General features: G+C 50.5%; 1 protein-coding gene across 2 annotated transcripts in view; it reads right to left on the bottom strand.

Annotated features, from left to right (window-relative positions):
* Positions 1–11,805, bottom strand: part of CUEDC1 (CUE domain containing 1) — a 57,727-nt gene extending 45,922 nt beyond the window's left edge. The window contains exon 1 of one of the 2 annotated variants that reach the window (XM_023759622.1): positions 11,789–11,805. The gene's annotated coding sequence lies outside the window, so the exon portion shown is untranslated. The remainder of the gene's footprint in view (positions 1–11,788) is intronic. The other variant, XM_014461658.2, reaches the window with a different exon arrangement.
* Between the last annotated feature and the right edge of the window lie 200 nt (positions 11,806–12,005).

Here is a 12,005-nt window from a genome sequence, read left to right on the forward strand (position 1 = left end):
GTTCAGGCTCTGCCCTAATTTTCTGAGGGACCTCAAGGCTCTCACTTAGCATGTGTGTGCCTGTGTTTCCTCTGCTATAAAACGGGGGTCACCCCACACACCCTTCCAGCCCCATAGCGTTGGTGCAGGGCCTAACCATACAGAGCAGTGCATTAAAGGCCCCTGTGAACGGCAAGGTGCTGTGCCACGCAAGGGCCAAGTGTTTTCTTAAAAAGAAAAGCGATGAAAAAAAAGCAGTGAAACATTCTCCCTCACTCATTCCATTCCCTAAACACAGATAGTCCATGGCTTTATAAGGAAGATATACAAAGCAACCTGGATTTAGATTCTGTGAGCCTCAGGCTGATTTTCAAATCCTTATTCGAACTTAGAAGTTAGGTTTGGACGTGGTTCAAAACAGGAAAAGAAAGGGCTATTTCTCTGTCTGGCCCATTTTCTCTGCGCTTGTCACTGGCTTTCTCTGCAGGCTCCCAACTCCCAAGAGGTGGTTCCAGGGTTCTGTGGACTTCCTGTCTGGGCCCAGCTGCTGCACTCCGCTGTGCTTTCTATGACTCTGCGGCAGCCACCCCAGCGCGGCCTCCCAGCTGCTCTTAGCACAAAAGACTTGGGGTTCGCTGTTTGGCTTGCTTCTGGCCAATGCCTTAGTTTCCCCACTTTTATCTTACAGTTCAGATGCGCAGAACTGGAAAGAGCAGGAAGAGTCACCCCTTGCTCCTCTGGGGAGTGTGGAGCTTGGGTACAGAGAAATACAGTGACTTGCTCAAACTCACATAGCTAGTTCCAAATAAATAGAGCCGGGTCAGGTCTCTATGACCTTTGGGAATACGGTAGATTTCTCTGCCATTTGTTTGCAACTTGTCTGTCACTGACCTTGCTCCTCTGTCTCTTCATTCTAGGAGACATAGGAATCTGAGGACTAAAAGCCACTGTGACCCTGGCTGGGTGACTCAGTTGGTTGGAGCATCATCCCACATACCAAAAAGGTTGTGGGTTCTATTCCTGGTCAGGGCACATACCTATTTAGAACAGGTATGGCAGGCAACCAATCGATGTCTCTCTCGCTCTGTCTTTCTCTCTAGCTCCCTTCCTCTCTCTCTAAAAATCCTTAAACATATCCTTGGGTGAGGATAAAAAATAAAATAAAAGCTGCTGTCACACTCAATGATCCTAAAACCTTGAAAGTGAGCCAGGAAAGGATCCCCTGCCAGATTTCCCAAGGAGAACCAGGCCCTTCTAAACCACCATAAGCTTTCGTTACAGACGCCTCAGGGCAGACAGTTCCAGCCCCACTGCTGACGTGTAAGACCTTGAGAGCCGTACCACCTTTCAGGTTTGGAAAGAAGATTCTAGATAAGAATAAAGCCCTTCAACAGCAACTATTGCCATCATGATTATCCTCATTCGGGACCATCCAGCCCAAAGATAAGAGTCTAAATCCAGATGCACATTAGATTCACCTAGGAAAGGTTTTTCTTTTTTTTTTAATACTAATGCCCAGACCTTATCCTCAGTGATTCTGATTCAGTGATCTAGGGTGGGACGTAGGGAATCCGTACATTTTTTTTTCTTTGTAAAATAACTGTTTTTATTGAGATATAATTCACATATCATACAATTCAGTCATTTAAAGTGTATACATCAGCCGAAACCGGTTTGGCTCAGTGGATAGAGCGTCAGCCTGCGGACTGAAGGGTCCCGGGTTCTGCCGAAACCGGTTTGGCTCAGTGGATAGAGCGTCGGCCTGCGGACTGAAGGGTCCCAGGTTCGATTCCGGTCAAGGGCATGTACTTGGGTTGCGGGCACATCCCCAGTGGGAGATGTGCAGGAGGCAGCTGATCGATGTTTCTCTCTCATCGATGTTTCTAACTCTCTATCTCTCTCCCTTCCTCTCTGTAAAAAAATCAATAAAATATATTTAAAAAAAAAAAAAAAAAAGGGTCCCGGGTTCGATTCCGGTCAAGGGCATGTGCCTGGGTTGCGGGCACATCCCCAGTGGGGGGGTGTGCAGGAGGCAGCTGATCGATGTTTCTCACTCATCGATGTTTCTAACTCTCTATCTCTCTCCCTTCCTCTCTGTAAAAAATCAATAAAATATACTTTTTTAAAAAAAGTATTCTTAAAAAAAAAAAAGTAAATAAAGTGTATACATCAATGGTTTCTAGTATATTCATATTCAGATATGTGTAATCATTTCCACAGTCAATTTTAGAATAGTTTTATCCCCTCAAAAAATAAAACCCATACCTATTAGCTATCACCCACCTTACTGTGGTATATATTTTTAAATCCTATCAATTCTTAGTGTAAGATGTTTTTTATCATGATATCAGTGTTTTCTATTTCTACGTGTACTGACATGCTTATTGTTCTTTTAACCTGTAGAGATAGGAAATTACATTGACAAATTCTTGCACTACTGGATAAACACGGTTTAGCTATGAGGTTCTATTTTATACACAGTTGAATTTGCTTTTTAAAAATATTGTATTTCAGCCTGGTTGGTGTAGCTCAGTGGTTGAGCGTCAGCCCACGAACCAGGAGGTCACGGTTCGATTCCTGGTCAAGGCACATGCCAGGGTTGCGGGCTCGATCCCGAGTAGGGGGCATACAGGAGGCAGCCAATCGATGATAGTCTCTCATTATTGATGTTTCTATCCCTCTTTCCCTCTCTCTTCCTCTCCCTGAAATCAACTTTTCAGGCCTCAGGACTGTCAGTGGGCCAAAGAAAGACCCCGCTCCTGCAGCTGCATTCTGGCTGCATTTTGCTTTCCTTACACTGTCCCTGCCTGGCGGTGGCGTCAAGTACACTTTCAATAGCTCTCTAGGTGATTCTAATGTGGGGCTCTGGCTGAGAACTGTGCTCTACATCAGTGCTTCTCAGCCTCTAACATGCATACAAGTCTCCGAAGGATCTTGCTAAAATCCAAGTTCTGACTCAATAGGCTTGGTGTGAGGCCCAAGATGCTGCATTTCCAACGAGTTCCCAGGGGAGGCCCATGCAGCTGGTCCATGACCTCAGGAGGAACGGCACCCAAAAACTCCAGGTCTTGGGCAGAGGGCTGGAAAGTTTATAAGATTCTTATAAAGACCGTCTCAAAGGCTAGCTCTGTCTAGCCAGGTTCCTGGAAGCAGACAGGCAACTATATGACCTCAGACTGGGGCACAAGGACCCAGAACCAAAGCCTGTCCCCAGATGACTCTCTCCTTGGCTTCCCGTTGGCGTCTTGCGTTCTCACAAGAGCCTGCAGACAAGTATGGCCACAAAGACTCGCTAGCAAATTAATCATGACACCACACCCTGCATTCACGTGGAGTTGCCTTCTCAACAGCGTCCAAGGGAAAGCCAGAAGGAAAGGGCCTTCGTTACTTTCACTTGGATGAGCTGGGGGTGTAGGAGAACAGGGCCCCACTTGGCAGGACGTCCCAGCCAAAAGGAGCTGAAAACAATAGCAACTCTCGTCAGTCAGACTCCTCTGATCAGCCAAGCAGGAAGGCTTCCTGCCTGGAGCTGGCTAGGTAAGTGCACGGTTGAAGGGACTCCAGGAAACGTGAGCAGGGAGGGGGCTGGGCGGGCAAGTCCCTTCTGGCTCTGAGGTTGGCCCATTCTGTGACCCCGCATCACATCACAAAACAACACTGACTGGGTGCCTACTGGGTGCCAGGGAATTTACAGAAATACTCTCATTTGTTCCTCACATCAACTTTGCGAGTCGGGCAGTATTGTTTTTATTGGATAACTGAGAAAACGGAGGCTCCGTGGGTAAGTGACAATGGAACTTACAGAGGACAGAGCCAGGATTGGAACCCAAACTTGGCCAATCCTTCCCAATTCCTTACATTGCCGCTCAAAACTCTTAAATCTCTCGATGCCTCAATTTACCCTTTTACTAGGGCCAGGAAGAAAGGAAAAAGAGGATAAATCAAAAGAACTCAAAGTGGCTTTGGGTCTCCAAGAACAAAGGAACATGCTTACGATCATTATACTGGTTATTCATCATTATCATCATTAGATGTGTAATTAAGAGACACTGGGAAAAAGAATGGTGTCTCTCCTGACTCTTCACAAAGCTCTGGCCCCAGGCAGTTCCTAGCAGTCCAGGTCACTGCAGTCCCCAGTCCCGCTGAGAAAGGGTGAAAAGCACTTGATGACTCCAGCGTGAATACCCAGGAGCCTTTGGGGGAAGGCTCTGTCTGTGGGATAAAGCGACTCCAAAGCCCAACAGCTCAAGGAAGGAGACCAAACTGGGTCACAGCAGTATGTTCCTGGCAACTGGGTCAGCATGCCAGGCCCGAGGCTGAAAATGAGGTTCAACCAATGCATCCATGGGCCCTGAGAGCAAACCTGAACCGGCATCCCACCGCCGCACCCCTGCATAAGCCACAAGAAGCTTCTTGAAGCAACCAAACGCCACTCTGAGTGAGTGCCTCACTTTCAGGACTACGGACCTGAAGAATGAAGATGCCATGCTAAGAAGCCCCAGACCTACCCCATAGCCAGGCCCCTTCTTGCCAAGACATTGGCCTTGGCAGAGGCCCTAGTCTGGATTAACTTAATACCAAGAGAACCCAAATAAATGGCTCCTGACTGTCATGCTCCACAAAGTCCTGAGACTTAAAGACGAGTTGGGGAGGGGGTGGCCAACAATAGGGAAACGCTCAGGTAAGCAATGGTACACTATAGCCAATATTTCATTGGACGAAATAGTATACAGCCATTTAAAATAAGGCGTTAAAACCATACGATTTCATTAAAAATGCTACTTATGCAGCATTACATGAAAAAGCTATACACAAAGGGACATAATCAGTAAGGTCACAACTATTTTTTTTAAAATCTATGCACCTAAAGAAAGAACAGAAGGAAATACAACCAAATGCTATCAGTGGCAGTTTTTAAATGATCGGAATGGTCATTTGGTGTTGGGAAAAATTTCATTTTTCTTTAATGAACATGTAAACTACATGTTCAAGGTTAACACATTCTGACTGAACTCAGCATGTATGAGAAGTTGGGGTGAAGACCTGCTGTGATGGCATCCACCCCACCCCCACCCCAGGCGGCCCACAGCAATGGGAACAGACACAGCTGCATCCAGAGGCCTTCGGACAAGCAAGCCAGTGGGGAACCCTTCCCAAGGGGCTGGAATTCTCCAGGGAACACAAAAATCCCAAGAGCTCTGAAAGTGCTCTAAAGGATTTGGGGAGAAGACGCCAAAGTGAAACAGCCCAGTCAGGGGCTCTGCCCCAGGCAGAGGCAGAAGACAGCTGCCATGGTGGGGTCCAATGTCCCTCAGAGACCTCAAGCAGATGAGGATTCCTGCCCACTGCCCCCCTCTCCCCCCGGCACAAGGATATAAAAGAGACAAGCTTCACCATATGAGGCTCCGGGACCACTTGGGAATGTCAGTGAGAGGGAGAATGGCAGGTCCCTAAGCCATGTGCAAATGTGAAGAAGGAAGAGGGTTTAAAAAGGAAGGAACTGCACCAGCTGTCTCTAAAAGAAAACTAATTACAGAGGCTGCTCCGCCTGAACAAGGCCTGGTACTGCAGGCAAAGATCCTCCCAGGGGCCCAGCAGTCGCCCAGCTGCCTGTGCCTGTGCGTGGCTGCCTGTGGCTGGCCCAGAGGCGTGAGGCAGGAGTCTGGTTGGGGCTACAGGCCTGCGCCTCCCCGGGCTGGGCAGGGAAGCCCAGGTCCGCCAAGCAGCTTCCACAAGTCCTGCTTACGGAGACGTCTGCAGCATATGGTTAGGAGGCCTGTGTCCTGCCAGGCTGGAGACACTGGAATGTGGAGAGGACAAGAAATTTCCTTCTCTGGAAACTCTGAAGACCTGAGCATCTGGAATAGTTCAACACTAAAGCGGGGGGTGAGGGGGGGAGTGATGTCCTCGCCCCTTGAAGCTGTGCAAGGGGAGAGTCAAACAGAGAGACTAAAAATGCAAGTTCTCAGGGTCCCTCACTCGGGGCCCAGGGCAAAGAGCTCAAGTTCGCCATCACTGACGGGGGGGCCTCTCGAATGTCCTCCTGCTGCTGGCATTTCTGCTGAGACACTGGGGAGGACCGAAAAAGGCCCACTCGTGAAGCCCAGGAGGCGGGAAGGGCTGGGAGTCAGACGGGGTCTTGTCCCTGTTCTGTGGCTCCTGGCTCGGGGGCTGGGGCAAGTCCCTCGCTCCTCTGAGGTACCGGTGGTACCGATCCTAGCGCCTGCATGAAAAACGCCTGCAGAAAAATGTACGGGAGAGTCCTACAAACGATCCAATTCTAAACAAAAGGAAGGTGTCACTATGATTAGTGGGGTGTCACTATGATTAGTGGGGTGTCATTATAAAGTGGGAGCACTTTGCTGCTCTTTCATGACAACATGCAAATGAGAAGCAAGATCAGATGAGCACATGAATTTTTTTTTTTTTCAAACCATCCACTGATCCACGCTAAAACGGGATTGGCTAGGGCTGCCTCAGCAACATATGAAATGGGACTCAGAGGCCGCGGTCCACACGGGGCCTCTCAAACCAGGGAGAGGAACAGCTCAGGAGGGAAAGGGGGGAAAAGGAGTAAACAAAACCAACGAAACCAGGGAAGAAGTAAGAAGGTTAGAACAGAGATTCCACCCTCCTGGGAATGAGCCACATCCCTGAGAAAGAGGCCGAGATGAAAGGGAGGCGCAGCTGGGGGAAAACAGGCCTCGAGAACAGACGGGCAATTGTTCCCCAGGACAGACCGGGCACTGCACTGAGCAGCCGCCCGCACTGCCGCTTTGTGCCTTAATGTAATTAAGGGCCCGGTGGGGGCCAATGTTTGGAATCCTTTAACTCCTCGCAGTTCTCACACCACAGCTGAGCCCGTGCGTGCGGCTGTGACTGGGAGCGGCCCTCCCCAGCTCAGCTAAAAGGGGGCAGCGAGGGGCAGGAGGGCCAGGGCGGCGAGGGAGTGGCTCTTCCTTCTGGGCACTGTCCCCAGGAGTTCCCTGAAGCCCTGCCACTGCCCTGACCCCAGTTAACACGCCCTCTAATTGCTGGGGTTGCAGAGAACCAGAAAGCCCGAGGAGCAAAAGAGCCAGAGTTAATTAAGGAGAGAAAAAAACCACCCTGCTTCTCTGTTTTTCATTTCCCTCCTCCCCACGGGCGATGGGTTGGGCGTCTAGTTTCAGAGAAGCTCCCGAGGCAGGCATCTCCACGCCGGGAGCCAAAACCAACAACAGCACATGGAAATTACTGAACAGGAGCAGCTGGAACCAGAGGGCTCCTAAGAGTCTTGCTCCACAGCTCTCCAAGCTCCAGATTTCCCAGAGGGATGGCCAAGGGGTCCGCTCCCCCCGCCACCCCGCCCAGACCTAAAGGAAAGCCTCACATTCTCAGGGGGCGATGGGCTTTCTGTAGGCTAAACAATAATAATGCGACGCAAGCATCTGACAAATATAACTTCATCAAATCTCACAACGACCCCAATGAGGTAGGTACTGTTCTTATCCTCACTTTGTCAATGGGGAGAGTGAGGCTTAGGTAAGTACTTACCCAAGGTCAGCAAGCTAGCAAACAGCAGAGGGCTGACTCAGAGCCCTGGCATCCCGACTCCAAACCCTGTGCATTGACTCCCTACCATGCTGAGGGGCTCAGGTGTTCTAGGGCACCAGAAGCAGCCTGCTGGAGCTTACAACCTGACAGGAGGTCTGAGCCAAGGGTCCTTGAGGTTTTCATGAGGTCCATGGACTGCCCCTCCCCCAAGATAAAACGCACGGCTTGATGTGTTTGTATGTGCATGCACTTTTCAGGGTGCGAGGGGGATGTCCAAGTTCTCTTTTGATTATCAAAGGGGTCTGGGACCCAAAAGGAGGCTAAGAACCATGGCCCAATAAGGTTTGCCAGGTTGACTCTAGAACACAGACCACCTTCTGATTGGAGTCCTCTATTGTTTCACTTCACCTCCTTGCTTTGAAGAAACAGCCAAGAGGGCAGGCAGCCTGAATTTCTCCAGAAAGGGAGGATGTGCTGGAAGTTTAGAATTTGACAACTTGGCACTAAAAACCCACCCAGCCTGCTTGGGCAAGAGGATGTGGGGGGGGCGGGGGGATGTGCAGGGGGGCTGTACCAGTAGATACACTGTGGGGGAGGGGAGGGAAAGGGTTAACAGCTGGGCCCTACAGGATCAAAGGGATTTCCTACAGTGTTCATTACTTCTCTGCATCACTTAAAAACAAGTTCCAACACTGTCCCAATTCTGATCCTGGATTTTGCTGGGATCCACATAGCGAGACGTTCTTTACCAGAACCCCCAAGTGATCAGCAATTAGCAGGGTGGGAAAGTTTCTCTTCCAAACGAATTTGCTACATGTTTAAAGACCACTGTCTGTCTTAAAACAAAGGTATCCTTTAACTGGGGCCACCGTCCTCATTTTCAGAGGCTCCAAGACAGCAAACAATAGCGACAGTGCTGCTGCCCGCATCTGACAGCCGGATTGTCGAGCGCGCACTCTGTGCGCTGGGCTCCGTGCTGTACCCACGTTTATCTCAAAATCCTCATCTCGGCTAGGAGGTAGGGGCATTGTCATCTCCGACTTCCAGATGACAAAATGAAGGCTCAGAGAAGTCAAGCAGCTGCCCAAGAACACACGGCAAGTAAGCGACAGAGCCAGGCTTCAAGCCCAGGTCTACCTGATCCCAAAAGATGGGGTTCTAGATCACAGCCACAAAGAGCGGGTTCACGGACCATCCACACAGCATGTAGAACTCTTCTAGCAACTTGACATTGCTATGGCATCTGAGCACGTGGTCACGGACTGGCTTCCTCTTCGAACAGGGTATGCACAGGCCAGTTCAGTCACTGCCACCCTTGTGCAGGCTGCTCATGCTCACTGGGACCACGTATGAAAATTCATCCCCAATGAATGAAAAACAACAACGACCTGTCTTTCATTCACGTCAGGCAGTTTGAGAAGGATTCTGCAGAGACGGGGGCCTACGTGACACTCAGACGAGGCCTCCAGCATGCAGTTTTCTAGCCCAGAGCTTCTCAGACTTGAATGTGCACACAAACCACCGGGGATTTTGTTAAGATGCAGGCTGCCATGGGCCCGAGACCCATTTCTAACCCGGTGAGGTCAGTATGGCTGGTCTGGGATCCGACTACGAGGAGCAAGGCTCTAATTGGACAAAGGCACTGGGGCAGATGAGGCCAGAAACGCCGCCTGCCAAGGCCTGCCAGAGCCCAGCAAAGGGCCCAAGAGCACGCTCACCACTCGGGACTGGCTGTGAGGAGGGCGGAAGGCCTTGCAACACACCTTTCCCCACTCCAGCCTGAGCCTGGGATACCCAAGGGCCCTTTTTTCCTGAGGTGAAGAAACTGAAGCCCCTCTGTCCCAAGGGCTTGACAGAAGGCCGAGAAGAGCAGCTCAGAAGCCTTTGCAAACATTCAGAGGAATCTCCCTACAGCCAGACCCAAGCAGCAGCGATGTTCTGTGCACCGGCCTTGACTGCTCGCGCCAGACTGCAGCGGGACCTTGGACAGTGATGCCCTGGGAGGATTACCGCACACACGTGTTGGCCCTGCACTTCTTACCTCTTAATAAAGGAGTGCTAAAAAAATCTAACTAAGCGCTAGAAACCTCTGAGGAAGGCGCGTAATGTGGGTCACTCCAGGAGGGCATAAACGGCCCCTTGGTGGCCATTCCCGCAGCCAGAAAGGGCCCCGGGCAGCTCACCTCCAAAGGGAACAGTCCCTGCTTCCCTCGGGGAACCCTCAGGTTACCTGTCCTGTTCCCTGGACATTCTTGACAGTAGAGACCTTCCTCCTTATTACCCATCTGTCTCTCCTAACTTATTGGCACAAGGACTGAAGGACTATGTACGTAATAAAGAGGCAATTCCCAGTAAAAGCTCCTGTTCATTCAGGGGGTTCACTCAGCCATTCATTTATGGAGCAAGTGCCACCTGCCAGGCACCATCAGGAAGTGGGCATACAGCCTGGACTCATAAGCCCAGGGCCCTTTCCTCGCCCTCCTCTGAGAAGCAGGGAAAACACGATAGAAGAGGCCAGAGAGCTGTTAACTAAGGCAAAGGGCACTGCCTATTCCTGGAGCCCAAGGGCAAGTGAGTGCACATAGGCACTGACTCAGGGAAAGTCGGCCCCAGGGTGAGAATGGGCGTTTGAAGTGGGTGGTACTTGACAGGGGCTCCTTCACTTGAGTCACACAAAGCGAAGAAAGGCCTGCGGGTTCCTGACGTACACAGACAGCAAGCACAGTCAGAGGGGCTTGACGGGATACCAGCCCACCTCCAGGGAGCACCAGCTGAGAACCTCCTCCATATCTCAGATGACTCCCATGAAACCACAACCCTTTCTCCTTTGCAAAAAACCAAATCACATGCTCCTACCTCCGAACCCCACCATGTGCTATTTCCCTCCATGATGAGCCCACCAGCTCCTCTCCACCCAACCATGCCCTTCCCTCTCCCAGAATTGTGTTTAAAACAAATCTCCAGGCACTAAAGCAGGGTTTCTCAACATCCAGGGCCTGATAATTCTCTGTCTTGGGGGTGTGTTGTTTATTGTTTAGCATCATCCCTGGCCCCTACCCAAAAAATGCCAGTCGCACCACCATGCTCAGCTGTGACAACCAAAAATGTCTCCAGACACTGCCAGCGTCTCCAGGGGGACAAAATCATCCCCGTTTGGGGAGCACTGCGCTAGCGGGATGGCCCACAACCCTGGCTGCACCTGAGAAATACCTGGGGAGCTTGTAAAACTCACCCAGCCTGGGCCCCACACACATTCTGATTCTGGTCTAAATGCCATAAGTAAACAAGAATGTCACTTTAGAAGCCCTTAATGTTCCTTTAATGTGTTGGCTGGGTCACCCCAGAAGCATGAGCTATAGCTTCTTTCCTTCCTCTCTCCACAAAGTTCCAGGCAGAGCTCCAGGAGGTTCCTCCTGTTTTATGCTAATCAGGAAAGTTTGGAAAGTGAGTGAGCCTCCTTCACCCCTACATCAGATGAAGAAACCACTTTTTAAAATAGCCCCAATTCAACAGCATATGACAAGGAAGAATTTACAAACTTCCAGAGGAGGTGGAGGGAACAGAATGTAGCCACCTGATTTGGGTCCTGGTGACCCCCTTCAGGCTCTGCCTTGGGTGGAAGGAAGCTGTCGAGTGGCCAGGGTGCCAGCTCTGTATACTCAAGTTTCCAGCAGGCGTGAGGCTGGGGGTCAGCAGCAGAGGTAGAAACTCCCGTCTACCAGACGGAACGCTGCTGGTCCCGTCAAGCTGACAGCGATTTGAGAATCAGCTCCTTTCTGAGCCGGAAAGTCTAGGATCTTTTCCCACACCTTCCTTACAAATCCCCAGGAGGATCTGGAGAGCTGACTGAGAAGGGCCTGGCCAGTGTTACCAGATGTAGTCAGGCCCCACCAGCCACCTCTCCAGACAAAGACAAAGAGGAATGCAATTTCAAGGGGGAAGAGCTGGTTATTAATCTCTATCATCTTCCCTAAGAAGTGGAAACACACTCAGCGCTCACTCATTCAGGAACAAACACAGAGCGAATACCTTCTGAGTGATCTAAGTGCTCAGAGAGAGAGTGGCCATGCCATCCTTCCTGAGGTTTATACTTGAGTCAGCTCAAAGATGGGAGGGGAATCCAGGGGCCACGCTCCCCCAAAGACAGCCGAGGCGATTCAAGCTCCCAGGTCAGCTTTCTCACTAAAATTCACTGGCTAACGTGTAAGAATGCAAATTGCCAATGTGGTTACATTACATTCAGTGAATGATTTAGAGTTTTTTTCTGAGATTTTACTTGCTTGATCTTCATTGCCAACAGGATGAGCAAGCTTTAGTGATCGGCTTCAGGTGGCCCTGGCCAGCTTGTTAAAATCTGTCGAGGGCGCTGAGGCCTTCCATTCTGAGGTGACCTGCGGGATAGAGAGTTTTTCCAAGCTTCCTCCCCTCCCTCTGTTACACACATACACACACCCGGTTGCCTAGAGACTGAACACATTCCTGATGCTTACTCT

Source organism: Myotis lucifugus, unplaced genomic scaffold, assembly GCF_000147115.1.
Source record: "Myotis lucifugus unplaced genomic scaffold, Myoluc2.0 scaffold_158, whole genome shotgun sequence".
Taxonomy (NCBI): Eukaryota; Metazoa; Chordata; class Mammalia; order Chiroptera; family Vespertilionidae; genus Myotis; species Myotis lucifugus.